The 15,822-nt window shown below is 40.4% G+C and overlaps 1 protein-coding gene across 1 annotated transcript in view; it reads left to right on the plus strand.

The window, feature by feature from the left end:
* Positions 1-15,822, plus strand: part of LOC127569077 (protocadherin beta-15-like) — a 62,308-nt gene that overhangs the window by 2,469 nt on the left and 44,017 nt on the right. The gene's annotated exons all lie outside the window — the stretch shown is intronic.

Consider the following 15,822-nt stretch of genomic DNA (forward strand, 5'->3'; position numbering starts at 1 on the left):
GTAAATTCTTTATTAAAATTTGTAATTTAAAATTTTTGCCAAGTACGTTAAGGTGTGTCATAATACAACAAACAATGCTTCCCGATTATAAATGGAGGACAGCATTTAAAATCCCACGATGCTTGCTTGAAAAATAACTTCATTTAAAATAAATCTGGAAATTTACGCCTGAGAGTTAAGCTATAGGTTTTCCAAAGTGCAACTGAATATTTATCTCGTAAATAACAAGGTGGGAACCCCACTCTATTTAGCCGGAATGAATGAAGTTAGACGTTAGTTCTGGAGAGAAAATGTTTAGCAATCAAAAGAAAAGAATCCACAACCCAGCAGGAGATTCGGACAGAGCAGGTGGACTCAGGAAAATAAATATAGGAGCAGGACGTCCGCATGGACATTATAGACAAAAGGTCCTGTTTCTGTGCTATATGACTCGAGAATTCTATGACAAGAGCACTTGATGCTTATCTCATTCTCACATTTGGCATTTGGGCAGGTTGTTCCATGATGTGATTGTGGGTTACCTCAGACTGTGACAGAAGATAACGACGTGACCTTAGTCAGGACCAACAACTTGCTGAACAAACCCATGGTGATTTCATTATGAACCTATGATTCACAAACTTCTTTGGGAGAGTGCTACGCACCAATTGATGAAGGTAGAGCGGTGGGTATGGTGTATATGGACTTTAGTAAGGCGTTTGACAAGGCACCCATGGTAGGCTCATACAGAAAGTCATGAGGCATAGAGTCTATAGATTCGGAATTAGCTTGCCCACAGAAGGAAGATGGTGGTAGTAGATGGAGAGTATTCTGTCTGGAGATCAGTGACTAGCGGTGTTCCACAGGGATCTGCTCTTGGGTCCTGCTCTTTATGATTTTTTAGAAGTGCTTGGATGAGGAAGTGGAGGGATGAGTTTGTGAGTTCTCAGATGACATGAAGGTTGGAGGTGTTGTGGATAGTGCAGAAGGTTGTAGGAGGTTACAACGCGACAGAGACAGGATGCAGAGTTTGGCGGAGAAGTAGCAGATAGAGTTCAATCCGGAAAAGTTTGAAGTGATACACTTTGGAAGAACGAAATTGAAGGTGGAGTATAAATTGAGTGGCAGGATTGTTAGCAGTGTCGAGGAACAGAGTGATCTTGGGGTCCAAGTCAATAGATCCATTAAAGTTGCTGCGCATGTTGATAGTGTGGTTAAGAAGGCGTATGGTGTGCTGGCCTTCATTAGTCGGGGGATTGAGTTTAAGAACCGCAAGGTAGTATTGTAACTCTATAAAATTCTGGTTTGACCACACTTAGAGTATTGTGTTCGTTCTGGTCACCCCATTAATAGAAGGATGTGGAAGCTTTAGAAAGGGTGCAGAGGAGATTTACCAGGATGCTGCCTGGATAAGAGAACATGTTTTATGAGGAAAGGTTAGGCCAGCTCGGGCTTCTCTGGTTGGATCAACTCAGGATAAGAGGCGATGATAGAGGTGTATAAGATTATAAGGGGCATAGACAGAGCAGCCAGCCAGCACCTTTTCCCTAGGGCGGCAATGGCCAATACCAGAGGATATCAGTTTAAGGTCAGAGAAGAAAAGTTTAAGGGAGATGTCAGAGGTAGGTTTTTGACACAGAGATTGGAGGGTGCCCAGAATGCACTGCCGGGAGTGGTGGCAGAGGCTGATACAATAGGGACATTTAAAAGACTCTTAGTTAGGGACATGGATGTAAGGAAATTGGAGGATTATGGTGCGTGTAGGAGGGAAGGGTTAGGTTTATCGTGGAGTAAGTGTTTATATAATTCGGCACAATATCGTGGGCCGGGGCCCGTACTGTACTGTACTGTTCTATGTTCTAATAAGCGTAAATTAAATTGAATTAGATGGAGGATCTAATGTCATGACGACATGCTTTCTAGGAATTTAATTTATTGGCCGATAATAATGAACAATAGATGAAGGAATAATATTACTGCCAGATGAGATATGGCATGATGACCAAACTAATATAATGGAAGAAGGCTGCAATCCTTATTTCAGAATTTGTGGGATTTACTGAAGTTGATGTTGCTTGTGTGGCAGTACGGATGGGGGCAGGGAAAAGGTGATGGAAACAAAACAAATGGACCTTAGCTAACAATACAATAACAATATTCACTGAGAAACACGTGATACTGAATCCAGAAATCGAACACCATGGCAGAATTTCTTTTGTTAAAGACCTTGTCCAGGAATATCAGTTTCTGATTCTTGTGGCGTTGCCACCGGATTTGTGCGAGGAGGGAGCAGTTCAAATGGTAGGGGTGGGGGTGGAGGAGATTATACCTAAATAGAACTGAGTGTTGTATATCATGGAGAATTTAGTGCTGAGAGGAATATATAAACATATTCAAACCTTTCCGAAAATGCATACCATTATGTAGGAGAGTCGGGGTTACAGAAAATTGATCTTATTAGAAATATTGCTGAATTTTTAGGACAATGACAGATAGGTAGAGGCCTACATCAGGCTCCATAGCTAATGAAAGAAGTAAAGCAGGTAATAATGAGTAAAAGTGGGCAAGTTACACTTAAAGGCAACTTGTCACATGGGAATATAATTTAATTGCACCAATAGATCTCAGAAAGGGCTTGAGGTGGAGAGTGGACATGGCATTAGAAACATAATTCTCTTAGGTGCAAATGACTTAGGGAACGTATATATGGACTGAGCAGCTGCAATTGATCTGATTACAGCCGTCTCTCGTTCAGTCGCGCTCAGTTCCCCTCCCGCATCTCCTGGCCTGGTACATCGATGTCTGTATAGGTGATGGTTCCTGCTCTTGTACAAAGCAAGAAAAACAACTCACTTTAACATTCTCTTGTTCAAGGATTAAGGAAACTTCAGTTCTCCTACGTCATTCCAGCGTGTTCATTTTCTGTCTACCTTCATGCATAATTTTGAGTTTACACCCACCCCGATGCAGTGCAATTGCAATTAACAGACATTTTGCCACGCTCTCTCAGTCAATAGCATCTTTAATTATATTACTTCGTCTATATTTGTCTCCACCTTATGAGGGATATTGTCTTTGCTCCAATCTCTATTTCTCTCTCTCTGTTGTCTGCAATTTTAAACACGTTTAGTATGTTACATTTCTTCCTTCTAATGAAAGGTTATCAGCTTAAATCTTTAACTTTATTTTTCCACTCTCCTCAGAACCTTATTGAACCGCTGAGTAGTTTTCTTTGCTTTTATTTTGGTCTTCCCCTATCTTTAGTCCATTTTTCTTTGATTACTGAGACTCCAGTGATTGTGTTATAGAAGACAGATGAGCGAGTAGTATAGTCAGAAGTATTTTATTGATTAATGAGGAGTGATGCTTGACTTGATTGGACTTAGGTAAAGAACTGGGTCAAGGAGAAAATATCACGGTCGGGACAGTTTCTCTGCAGTGAGCATACTATCGTGCTTAGGTTAATTAGAAGGACGTTTTAGAATTATTTTCCAGCATTTATACCCTGCTTTATGCCTACTCGCTGTTTCCTGTTGTTCAGGTAATCTTCTACCCATGCCAGTATGTTACCTCCGGCTTCACCAGCTTCTTTTCTCTGCACTAACTTTTGATATGGTATCTTAGCGCCTTCTGGGAATCTAAGCATAGTACATCCAACCGTTACTTTTTAATCACAGCTAATGTTATTTCTTCAACCATTTTCAATAACTCAGCAAACATGACCCTGTCTGAATTTATTTAAGTACCCCAGTACCCCGCGACATCGTCTTTAATGATAACGTCTATTTTTTATGGCAGATGCAAAGTTAATTTTGCTGGAGTTTCCAACTTTTGCCTTTCCCGTTTTTTGAATAAAGTAGGTGCATGCATTCACTTTATCCAGTTTACTGGATTATTCCCTGAATCTAGGAATTTTTTGGAAAATTAAAACCAATGCATTAACTGTCTCATTTCCCATTTCCTTAAAGACCCCGCCACTGGGCGACGTCATTCCGCAGCTGCAAAAGTTTCCTTAGTACCACTTCTCTGTTGTTTCGCCCTCCATTTCCAGTTCACGATTTACAGCTGTTTCTGAAGCACTATATTGTTTTCTTTTTGGGACTGATGCAAATTAACCGTTTTCATCTGCTGTCAACTTATCTTATTGTGTTAATTCCCCAGGTACACGTTCTACAGGCCCGACTGTGAACTTTATTTTATAAGTATCTAGAGAAAGTATTGCAATCTGGTTCTCTACAATTCCAGCCAGCGTTTTCACTGTCTCCGATACAGACCTCTATTTTTCAGTCATTAATTGCTGCTTTTTACACGATGTCCACCTTCTGACCTAAAAGCCGTCTTTCAACGAATACAGGATTTAAAAAAAAATTGGTATCAACTTTTTTTTTCAATTAACCATGCATGGTAGATACTCTCCTTGGACGTTTTTACCCATTGGCAGGTATGGACATTTTTTAAGATTCTTTTAAGGCTCCCGATCGACCCACTGCATTTCGATCGTCCAATATCTCAACCGTTTTTTCCGGTTCATAGGCTGGATTTGCTATCATGCCATCATAATCGCATCCACCGAGGTTTAAAATATTCTCTTTGGGCACATTGATTGCATCTTCTAACTGAATATAACATTTAGTCGTATATTGAGCACTGCTGCCTAGGACTCCTCACCACGGTGTCATTAATAACCCTTCCTCGTTTCACAATACCTGGGCTAGAATAACCTGTTCTCTCTTTGGCTCCAGAATTTTCTCTTCTATGAAGCAACCCCGATAACTCTTTGAACAGTTGAATTCGGCCTGTGTTGCCAATCTGTTTTTTCTAGTCAGTATGTGCTTTGGAAGCCTTCATGATCCTCGGCCTATGTTTCTGAGAGCTTGCCTTTACTTCTTCTGCCCTACGGCGTGGCTACTGCAAAGGGAAATTTGTCCCATTTCCACAAGTGAATGCCTACAATTATGCTCTACTGAAACCACTTCCACACCCTAGTTTCCTGAACTTACACCATCCTTCTCTATTGCGTTAAGATAATAATTAATTAACAGTGCTACCCCACAGTTTCCTAACTACCTTACTTTCTAAATGCCATATATTCTTTAAAAATTAGGTCGTAGGTTCTGTAATCTACAGCCAAATCTTTGTATTGGATATCAGTTCAAACGTTCATTTAATTTTCATTCCCAATTCATCTATTTATTTCAAATGCTGCACACAGTCACTCACAGAGTTCTTAGTTTTCTTTTTTTTTAATCTATAGCCTCATTTGCCGATTCACTCTTAAATTTGAACTCTTTATCCCGTCCAGTCTCAGTCATTTCATGATTTTCCCAGAAAAAAAATATTTCTATCAGTCTCTCTGTTCATTGTCATATTATCTAAATGGAGAGAAACTGCAAATGAGTGAAATTCAAAGAGATCCAAGTGTTCTAGTGCATAAATCATAAAAAATAGCAGCTGGTCCAACAGTTAGTTGAGAAGGCAAACAACATGTTGGCTATTGCAAAAGGATTGGAGTTGAAGAATAGGGAGGGATTGCCACTGTCACAAACCAGCAACAAAAGAAACACACTGAGCATGATTCAGTGTTAAAAACTCTTTTATTAATCACTACTTATGATAATACGTAAAATAAAAGTAAAAATGTTAGTATGTTAGAATTAAAAAATGTTAAACCTCGAACGTTAACCCCAAAACTAAACTCGTCGTGTGTGTGTGTGACAAAGTCCAAAACTCCCAGTTCCGGAATGGTTCTTAAAGTTCAGTTCCGCAAGCCATAAGGTGAAACATGAGCAAGGGCTTCTTCAACAACCACCGTTGTCTGAAGATAAGATGTAGATGTAGAATAACATAGAGAGAGTACATACGAAATCCAAATGTTCCACGATGGAACCCAAACGACACTTCAGTGTTTACTCGGTAGTGACTTCCTCACCCCGAAAAGCATCCGAACTGTGGTCGTCCACATACAAATACCTGTTTCCTTCTACAGGTCAGCAACAAAGTGAACTCCACCGGATTACTTCCAACTTCCATACATGGATTTCAGTGGCAAACACAGTTATTGTTTCTCATCCATCGATAGAGAAAACAAGCAGGCTGGTGTCTCTGTCCCTTCTCTCTCTCTCTCCTTCTTCTTCTAACTTCTTCAACAACGTCATTACGTCCTTTATCTTCTATTGACGTAAGCACGCCCCACACACACATACACACACACTCTCTATCTTAAAGGGACTTTCACTGAGTCCGTAACACCTCCCACCTAAAAAAAAATTTTCCCAAGAAAAATTTAACCGCACATACAATTAGTAATATTAATGATTATCATGCTACACAACTACAGACTATCAGATTAGTACAGATACATGTTTCCCATTTAACATCGGGAAAGACAATCAGCAATCACATTATCGTTGCCTTTAATGTGAGTTATCATGAGATCAAACTCTTGCAAAATTAAACTCCAGTTTAACAGCCTTCTGTTCTTGTTTTTGACTCGGCTCAGAAACACCAATGGGTTATGATCTGTATACACAGTCAATGGTTTCTGAGCGGTGCAAACATATACACTGAAATGTTGCAAGGCTAAAACAAGCGACAGTAATTCTTTCTCTATGGTGGAATAATTCTTTTGATGCTCATTAAATTTCTTTGAAAAGTAAGCTACAGGATGGTCAATATCATCAAGGTCACCCTTCTGCAACAACACAGCTCCTGCAGCTTCATCAATGGCATCTACTGCTAATGAAAATGGCTTTTCAAAGTCAGGTGTTTTGAGCACAGGATGGTAGCATAAAATGGCTTTCAGTTTCTCAAATGCTTCTTGACAAGAATCTGTCCAAACAAACTTTACTCCCTTCTTCAGAAGATTAGTTAGGGGAAGAGCAATATCAGCAAAATTTTTACAAAATTTTCGGTAATATCCAACCATTCCCAAAAATCTTCTAACAGTCCTCGTACCTGTGGGAATAGGGAACTCAGATATCGCTTGAACTTTTGCCTGAACAGGAGCTTGCTTGCCTTGACCTACAACATAACCAAGATACGTCACAGTGGCATGGCCAAATTCACTTTTAGCCAAGTTAACTGTAAGGTTAGCCTTGGAAAGTCTTTCAAACAACCTTTCTAACGCAGAGATGTGATCCTCCCATGTATCATTCCCAGTCACTAAGTCGTCAATGTAGGCATCTGTATGTTTTAACCCATGAATCACTGAATTAATCATTTTTTGAAATGTTGCCGGAGCATTTTTCATTCCAAATGGCAAAACATTGTATTCATACAATCCAGAAGGGGTTACAAAGGCTGAAATCTCCCTTCCTCTATCTGTTAATGGAACACACCAGTACCCTTTTAATAGGTCAATCTTTGTAAGAAATTTTGCCTTTCCCACTCTGTCTATGCAATCATCCACCCTAGGAATAGGGTAAGCATCTGACTTTGTTACAGCATTCACTTTCCTGTAATCTGTGCAAAATCTAACAGTTCCATCAGGTTTAGGTACAATAACAAAGGGCGAACTCCAATTTGAAGTTGAATGTCTAATAATATCATTTTCCAACATGTATTTTATTTCCTGATCAACAAGTTTACTTTTTTCCACATTCATTCGATATGGGTGTTGTTTGATTGGTTTTGCATCCCCAACATCAACATCATGGGTAATTATCGATGTTCTGTTTGGAACATCTGGGAACAGATTTTTAAATTTTAAAATTAATTCTCTCATCTGTTGTTTTTGTGAAACTTGTAAATGGTCCAACTTCGTTTCAAGGTTCTCCAGGATATTTTGTTTTTTTTAGTTTCGATGGAACAATATTTGGTCTAAATTGGCCTTCCTCAACATCAACATCAGGCATTCTAGAAACAACCTTTACACCATCCACCAAGGCCACAACTGAATCCCTCTCATAATAAGGTTTTAGCATGTTTACATGACAGAGTTGTGTTTTCTTGCGTCTATCTGGTGTTTTGATTATATATGTTAGATCAGTCACTCGAGATTCAATAACATAGGGTCCAGAAAAACGAGCTTGCAAGGGATTATTTTGGCCAGGGAAAAATACCAACACCTTTTGCCCCACTGCGAATGTCCTAGGCCGAGCACGTCTATCAAAATATGTCTTCATTCTTATCTGGCTTGTTTTCAGATTCTCTCTCGCTAGCTGGCAGACTCTCTCCAACCGAGTTTTAAATTTGTGGAAATAGTCCAACAGACTCAAGTGAACTTCCTCATTAACCCATTGATCTCTTAACAACTCCAAAGGTCCTCTCACCCTATGTCCAAATACAAGCTCAAACGGACTAAATCCTATTGACTCCTGGATCGATTCTCTAACAGCAAACAAAAGTAAATGGATACCTTCGTCCCAATCCTTGGTGTTTTCAAAGCAATAAGTCTTCAGCATATTTTTGAGAGTAGAATGAAATCTCTCCAGAGCTCCTTGAGATTCTGGGTGATATGCAGATGATACAATCTGCTTTGCTCCCAGCTCATAGACTATTTGTTGAAAAATTTTTGACATAAAATTACTACCTTGATCAGATTGGATTTCTTTTGGCAAACCAAACAAGGTAAAAAATTTTACAAGAGCCTTTGACACCGTCTTGGCCTTAATATTTCTAAGGGGTATTGCCTCTGGAAATCTAGAAATAGCACACATGATGGTTAACAAATACTGATTTCCAGTCTTAGACTTTGGTAAGAGGCCAACACAGTCCACAATCACCTTCAAAAAGGGCTCCCCAAAAGCAGGAATTGGCTTCAATGGAGCCACAGGGGTTTTTTGATTTGGTTTACCTACCATCTGACATGTGTGGCAGGTTCGACAAAACATCACCACATCTTTTCTCAAACCAGGCCAATAGAATTGTTTCAAGATCTTCCCTACAGTTTTATTCACACCAAAATGACCACCCAAAGGCATACTGTGCGCCAGGTTTAAAATCTCATCCCTATAAACTTTTGGAACAACAACCTGATGAATAACTTCCCATTCCTCAGTAACAGGAACATGAGGAGGTCTCCATTTCCTCATTAACACTCCATTTTTGACATAGTATCCAGTTGGCACTTTTTCAATCTCCTCACATGAGAGTGCTTTTTCGTTCAATTCTGTCAACTCAGGATCCTTTGTCTGTTCCACCATAAAATCCTTCCTCGACAAAGACAAATCTTTAAATTCAGGCTCACTATAAGGATGTTGATCCTCCAGTGAAGACAGAAAAGTCTCAGATAAGGCATCATAATTTTCTTCCTGTTTAGGACTGTCACAAGGAACTACATCAGACTGCACCGGACTGTCTGTCTTGGCTAATTCTCTAGCTCTAGCTCGAGTCACTGCACATGATGGGTAAACATCTGGATCATTCTCAGACTCATCAATCCTTGGTTTGGTTGTTAACCGTACCACAGGATCACTTTCTCCATCTGCAAGGTCATTTCCCAATAACAAAGAAACTCCTTCCACTGGCAAACCAGGTCTTATCCCTATCTCGACTGGTCCTTCTACGAACTTTGACTTTAAAATCACCCTGTGAAAAGGGACAGACATGGTCTCACCTGTAACACCTCGTACTAGATTTACTTCACCAGTGTCACTTTCTTCACCAAAATTTAAAACACTGTCCAGCAAGAGAGATTGACTAGCCCCAGTATCTCTAAGAATTTTCACTGGCACCTGGGGTGACTCATCATTCAGTGAAACAAAACCCTCTGATACATACGAACGGAATTCCTTTCTCACCTCCTCCAACTTTTCCGCTTTTCCCTCTTGCAAGGACTGGTCTTTAACAGCATCTTCTAAACCTTTTTGATTTTTAATTGCCTGAAAGCAAGCATTGGGCACAGCTTCCTTCTTTTTCTTCAAAAGGGCACAATTAGATATCACATGGCCAGGTTTCCTACAGTAATAACAAGTATGCTCAACAGGTTTCTCCAGCCCTGGCTTCTTTTCATCTTTTCCTTTTTGATTACCTCCCAATTTAATCTCCGGTTTACCTGGATTGTCTTTGTAACTCCTTTGAAAGATTTTAGGTTGTCCCCATTTGGATTTTTGGGTTAAAGCATAATCATCTGCCAACCTAGCAGTTTCTTGTAAAGTTTCCACTGCCTTTTCATTTAAATATGTTGTTAATTCAGCTGGAACACATCTTTTAAAGTCTTCCACTAGTATCAATTCTGTCAATTTATCATAATCCCCATCTACATTTTTAGCCAGGCACCATCGTTCAAAACATATTCTCTTTCCATTGGCAAATTCCATATGTCTGATCTGCAGATTTCCTCAAGTCTCTGAATTTTTGTCTATAAGCCTCAGGGACCAATTCATAGGCCTTCAAAATAGCTTGTTTTACCTTGGTATAATCAGCTGCATCCTCAGCAGACAAAGCAGAATAAGCTTTTTGAGCTTTACCTTTAATCACACTCTGTACCATAAGAGCCCATCCTTTCCTTGGCCAGTTTGAACTCACAGCAACCTTTTCAAAATGTTGGAAATACTGATCAACCTGATCTTCCTCAAAAGGAGGGACTAATCGAACCTCCCTGCTGGCTGAAAAACCATCTTCAGAATCAGATTCCAAACTCCTACGCTTCATTTGTAACTCATGCTGCCTCTGTTTCTCCTTCTCCTCACTATCCAGCTCCATCCTCTTCAATTCCATCTGCTTCATTGCTAGATCAGCCTCTATCTTCATCTGAGTTATCTTTTGTTCAGTCTCTAATTTATCTCGCTCTCGTTCAGCTTCTAATTTCTTTTGTTCTCGTTCAGCCTCTATCTTTCACTGGGTTTGTTCTCGTTCAGCCTCTATCTTTGCCAGCTGCACCTGTGCCTCAGAAATTGCTATTTCACTGCCAGGAAACTGTTTTAACACTTCCTTCTCAAACACCTTCTTTTCCACATAATGGCCAGCTATCAGTCTCTGAATATCTGCCTTTCTCATAGACTGCTTCACTTCTGTAAGGTTTAGCCTTGTAGCAATCTTTATCAAATCATCCTTTTTCACCACCTCCAATCCCTTTTGGGTTGGTGACTCCAAAAATGCCTTAATATCCATTGCTGCTGGTTTCCACACACACAAGCCAATTAAAAAGAATTTATCAGACCTCCCTCAAAAAATCTTTGGATTGGATCCCGGACGAATCTCGTTAATCTGGGGAACAATCCCAGACGACACTCGTTAACCTTGGGAACTATCCCGGACGAGCCCCCAATTTTGTCACAAACCAGCAACAAAAGAAACACACTGAGCATGATTCAGTGTTAAAAACTATTTTATTAATCACTACTTATGATAAACGTAAAATAAAAGTAAAAATGTTAGTATGTTAGAATTCAAAAATGTTAAACCTTGAACGTTAACCCCAAAACTAAACTCGTCGTGTGTGTGTGTGACAAAGTCCAAAACTCCCAGTTCCGGAATGGTTCTTAAAGTTCAGTTCCGCAAGCCATAAGGTGAAACATGAGCAAGGGCTTCTTCAACAACCACCGTTTTCTGAAGATAAGATGTAGATGTAGAAAAACATAGAGAGAGTACATACGAAATCCAAATGTTCCACAATGGAACCCAAACGACTCTTCAGTGTTTAGTCGGTAGTGACTTCCTCACCCCGAAAAGCATCCGAACCGTGGTCGTCCACATACAAATACCTGTTTCCTTCTACAGGTCAGCAACAAAGTGAACTCCACCGGATTACTTCCAACTTCCATACATGGATTTCAGTGGCAAACACAGTTATTGTTTCTCATCCATCGGCAGAGAAAACAAGCAGGCTGGTGTCTCTCTCCCTTCTCTCTCTCTCCTTCTTCTGCCTTCTTCAACAACGTCATTACGTCCTTTATCTTCTATTGTCGTAAGCACACCCCACACACACATACACACACACACTCTATCTTAAAGGGACTTTCACTGAGTCCGTAACACCACACATGTATACTCCATTGGTGAGGCCACACCTGCTATACTCTGCACAATTTTGGTTCCCTCACCTAACATGTAGCATTGGAGACAGTCCAAAGGAGATTCACTGGGCTAACTCCTAGGATGATAGGGTTGTACTATAAAAAGATGCTAGTAGTTCAGGTCTGTATTCCATGGAGTTTAGAAGAATAAGGAGCTACCTTGTATAAAATTCGAAGGGGGCTTGACAGGGTAGATGTTCCACTAGTGGGACATTCTCAAAAAGGGTGCATTGCTGGTCATTTAAAACTGAGGTGCGTATAAATCTCTTCTCTCAAAGGACAGTGCATGTTTGAACAGTGCATGGTGGTACATGCCAGCTTATTAGATATATTTAAGGTGGAGACAGATATGTATTTGAAACATCGAATACTTAAGTGTTATAGTGAGATGGCACAGAGGATGAGTTGAGACCAGCATAGATCAGCCATGGTCAGTTTGATTACATGGACAAAGGTGTTGGAACGAGTGGACTACTTCTGCTCTTATTTTCTTATGTTTTTGTGTTCTTGTACTGCATTGTCCCAACTATAAACCGTTATCCCACCATTAAATGTTTAATTCCATCTAATTCCCGTTGCGGCAGCTCATTTGAACACTGGTAATAACGTGTTTCAACTTTAGACGGTCTCAATACTGCAGCTCCCAGTTTTCCCAGTACTGCTGGCAATTCCACAAAGAACTGGAACGCACTTCGACCACTGGACTCTTCTAATCATGTGTTAATTTCGTTAAGCTATATATTTTTTTGCTCTGCAGCAATTTATAAGGGGTTCATGTAATAATCCAGAAATTATTATCTTTGAGGTTCTGCGAATTAATTTGGCACCTAGCCCATCGTATTGACCGTGCATTGTGACTTTCTGTGTCCTTACAAAGTCATCGACTCCTACATGAACCACGAAGACCGGATTATCCCTTCCCTTTGTAAGCTCCTCTCCAGTATTGATCAGTTTTTCCAATCCTGCCACCGGGCAGATAACAAGATTTCTGGAAACAGCATCTTTGCATCCTACACCGCATATTCCACGAATATATTCCAGATTGTTCCCCCGTCCCCCCCCCCCCCCCCCCGTCCCCATTTGAATGGCTTCCTTTGGTATGGTGGGATAATTAGTTAAGTTGTTCGTCATGCAGCCGGCACACTTATCTAAAAATTACGCATCATCTTGTATAATTGCAAATCTGAAGTCCTTCACTCCTGCCAACTGGGATTTCTAATCGGTCACAATTGCAGCCAGTTCCTGTGTCATTGAACCATAAGCTACATGAGAAGACCCTATATTACGGGATGTCACCTTCTCCTGCACAAAGCACAGAAAACTTGCCCCCCGCCATCCCCCGAAACGTCACGGCATCTGCTCCTCATGCGACGTACTTACTGCGGATCTGCTTGCAGTGAATGATACTGGTGTACGGGAGCTCCCAAACACCGCATTCGTGACATATCACCTACCCTTAAACGCAGCAGGGCTCTGCCTTCCGCGATCCGGTTAAAGTGCTTAACTTAACTACAATATTTGATATAATTAAGATAAGATAATATATCTTTATTAGTCACATGTACATCGAAACACACAAATGCATCTTTTGCGCAGAATGTTCTTGGGGGGGGGGGGTGGGCAGCCTGCAAGTGTCGCCACGCTTCTGACCCCAACATAGCATGCCCACAACTTCCTAACCCGTACGTCTTTGGAATGTGGGAGGAAACCGGAGTACCCGGAGGAAACCCAGGCAGACACGGGGAGAACGTACAAACTCCTCACAGAGAGTGTCTGGAATTGGCACTGTAATAGCGTTACACTAACCGCCACACGACCGTGCCAAAAATGATATTTTGATAGTGAAGTGGTTTCAGATGTTTAGGGAGTGTGAAAGATGTTATCTAAAAGCAAATATATCTCTATCTTCATGTTCAGTGAGAACCTGATTACTCCTGTGTAACGAGATGATAAATACCTTTATTGCTGCACTGATTTCACCACCATAACAACAAACATTTACGCACAACTGACGACTAATTCAATTATAATTTCGAAAAACAAATTATATTTCCACGTAATTAAGCAACGTAAATTGTTATTCCAAAACGGTATTGACTTGTTTATTAAAATTTTCACTAAAATATCAAAATATTTTTAGCGTAAAATCATGAAATATGCTTGGAAAATGGGATTAAAGAAAAGAGCAAGGAATTTTATACGTACATTAGGAGAAAGGTGGTAAGTAGGGAAAGGATAGATTCTCTCAAGGACAAAGGAGAGGAAATATGTGGAGCCAGTTGAAGAAGGTGAAGTCCTTAATGAGTAGTTTGCATCATTATTCACCAAGAAGGACATGGATGCTAGTGAGATTAGGGAGGACTATGTTGATATTCCAGAGAATGTTGATATGAAGAAGAAGAATGTGCTGGGTGTCTTCAAAAGTACAAAGATGTACACAAAGGGCCTGATGGATTGTATCCCAAGATACTAAGGGAAACAAGGGAGGGGATTACTGGGGTCTTGACAGAGGTCTTTGTATCGCCTTCTGGGCACGGGCGAGGTGTCAGAAACTGGAGAATGTCCATTGTTGTTCCTTTGTTTCAAGGCAACAGGAACAAACAAGGGAATTATAGGCTGATAAAATTTACATCAGTGGTTCGGAATATATTGCAGAAGATTCGTAGGGACAGGAGTTATTCACATTTGGAAAAGTATGGACAGTAGGGGTGATCACCATGACTGTGCAGGGAAGGTCCTGTTGCACAAATTTGATCTAAGTTTTTTGAGGAAGCGATGAAGATTATTGATGAGTGTAAGACTGTTCATGTTATCTACATGACCAGTAAAGCATTTGACAAGAATTTGGTAGGTTGGTCCAGAATAATACGTCACTTAGGATTCATAGTGAGTTGGTAAAATGGGTCCAAAATCGGCTTGTTCATAGAAGACATAGTGTAGTGGTAGAACGGTGTATTTTACTGACTGGAAATCTGTAACCATTGATGTTCTGCAGGGATCAATGTTGGGACCCGGTTTTTTTGCATTATATATTAATTATTTGGATCAAATGTGGGTGATTCGTAAGTTGCAGGTGACACAAAAACTATTGGAGTCGTGGATGGCGGGGAAAGCTGTCAAATGATATAGAAGAATATAAATCAGCTGGAAAATTGGGCGGAGAAAAAGGAGATAGAGTTTAATCCGGATAATTGAGGACTCGTGTATGTTGGGAAGTCAAATGCAAAAGGAAAGCATATAGTAACTGGTAGAACCCTTTGGCATATCGATGTGCAGAGAAATCTTAAGGTCCAAATCCATAGGTCCTTGAAAGTGCGAACAGACATGGACAGAGTGATAAAGAAAACATACATCATGTTTGTCCTCATCAGTCAGGGAACTGAGTATAAAAGTTGGGAAGTCATATTTGCAGCTGTATAAAACTAGTTATGCCATATTTCGAGTATTCTCTGCAGTTCTGGTAGACACACCATAGGAAGGATGTGGATGCTTTAGAGAGGGTGCAGAAGAGGTTCACCAGGATGGTGGCTGGATTAGGGCGTACTAGCTATGAGAGTTTGAACAAACTTGTATTGTTTTTTCTGGAGTAGAGGAAGCTGAGGCGCCACCTGATAGTAATACAAAATTAAATATAGTACATAGTCAATGATTTTTCCAAGGGTGGAAATATCGAAGATTAGAGGGCCTATGTTTAAGGCGAGAGGAGGAACGTTTCAAGAAAATTTGTGAGGGAAATTGTTACATAGAGAGTCATAGGTGCCTGGAATCTGCTGCAAGGGAAGGTGGTAGAAGCAGACGCGACAGCGATGTTTAACAGGAATTAAGACAAACAGACAGGGAACAGAGGGATACGCACCATGAGCAGGCAGATGGGATTAGATTGGAT

This window comes from Pristis pectinata, chromosome 4 (genome assembly GCF_009764475.1).
Source record: "Pristis pectinata isolate sPriPec2 chromosome 4, sPriPec2.1.pri, whole genome shotgun sequence".
NCBI lineage: Eukaryota > Metazoa > Chordata > Chondrichthyes > Rhinopristiformes > Pristidae > Pristis > Pristis pectinata.